General features: G+C 40.7%; 1 pseudogene; it reads left to right on the top strand.

The window, feature by feature from the left end:
- The first annotated feature begins 285 nt into the window (after positions 1 to 285).
- Positions 286 to 896, top strand: LOC138816031 (dynactin subunit 6 pseudogene; annotated as a pseudogene).
- The last annotated feature ends 748 nt before the right edge of the window (positions 897 to 1,644 follow it).

The raw sequence follows: 1,644 nt of genomic DNA, 5'->3' as shown, positions 1-1,644 counted from the left end.
CTTACAGATCATCAACAAACATCCACGTAGTTTAGGAAGACATTCAGATTGAAAATACCCCTCCTCACCAAATCACTCACACAGGAAAGAAAAGATATGAACGCAATAAGGTAACTCACACAGGAAATAAACCATGAATAAAAAGTTGTGGGAAGTTCTTTCACCTCAAGTAAACACTCCCTTTACATCATAAGATTCATACGATGGAGAGATCTTATATTTATAAGGAATATGGCGATCCTTTTCACCAGAAAGCAAATCCTTATCACTCTACTCAAGCGGTGGTGTCGATCACTGCTCCAATCGGAGACCAGGACTTTATGATGGCGGAGAAGACTGAAAAGAGTGTGAAAATTGCACCTGGAGCTGTTGTGTGTGTAGAAAATGAAATCAGAGGGGATGTGACTAAAGGACCACGGATGGTGATCCACCCTAAAGCAGGAATTACTGCGGAGGCTGGGCCCATCATCATTGGGGAAGGGAACCTAATAGAAGAAAAAGCCCTGATCATAAATGCTTACCCAGATCATATAACTCCTGACACTGAAGATTCAGAACCAAAACCTGTGATCATTGGAACCAATATTGTGTTTGAAGTTGGCTGCTATTCCCAAGCCATGAAAATGGGAGATAACAATGTCATTGAATCAAAAGCGTACGTGGGCAGGTATGTAATACTGACACGTGGCTGCATCATCGGGGCTTGTGGCAACCTAAACACTTTTGAGGTCATTCCTGAGAATACAGTGGTATATGGTGCAGACTGCCTTTGCCGGGTGCAGACTGAGCGACCACAGCCCCAGGCGCTACAGCTGGATTTCTTGATGAAAATCTTGCCAAATTACCATCATCTGAAAAAGACGGTGAAGGGAAGCTCCACTCCTGTTAAGAACTAGGAACAGAGTTGGCTGACATGACAATATCCGTCCTTGAGTGCTGTCAGTTTCCACAAGTAACACATGTTGACTACTGTAAGATTGAGCTAGACAGAACAGTAATGGATTTTTCCTGTTAACTGTCCTTTATAATTGATAGAAAATGGGTTATGCATAAGGGAGAATAAATGCAAGGTTAATCTCAAAAAAAAGAAAGCAAATCCTTACTGAATTCTATTTGTAATAAATTTGAGAAATATTTCTTTCAGAAAACAACCTTGCTCTTCATTAACAACAATTCATAGAGTGGAGAAACACTATATTTTTAGTGAATGTAAAACGTCCATTGGTCAGGAGACAACCCCCTTGTGCCCTATCAGAGAACATGTACAGGAGAGACACCATACCAATGTCCTAACCATGGAAGCCCATTAGAATGAAGTCATACCCCATCCATCACTGCAGATCTCACTTGGGAGATAAGCTCTAGGAATGTAATGAGTGGGTGAAATCTTTCCATCAAAAGACAAATCTCAATCTACACCAGAAAATTGATATGATGGAGAAACCTTAAACTATCATAAATATGGGAAGTGCTTTTGCTGGAAAGCATCCCTCAGTACATCAGGAAATACATACAAGTCAGAAATCCTATGAATATCTTCAATGTGGAAAGCCTTCAGCAGGAATTGTACCTCGTTCTTCATCAAAGAATTCACTTAGGAGAGAAAGCAAATAAGTGCAATGATGTGGAAAATGCTTCCCCCAG

Source organism: Dipodomys merriami, unplaced genomic scaffold, assembly GCF_024711535.1.
Source record: "Dipodomys merriami isolate MVZ:Mamm:240054 unplaced genomic scaffold, mDipMer1.0.p SCAF_11, whole genome shotgun sequence".
Classification (NCBI taxonomy): domain Eukaryota; kingdom Metazoa; phylum Chordata; class Mammalia; order Rodentia; family Heteromyidae; genus Dipodomys; species Dipodomys merriami.
Note: the sequence above shows the minus strand (reverse complement) of the source record. Positions and strands in the feature narration are given on the sequence as shown.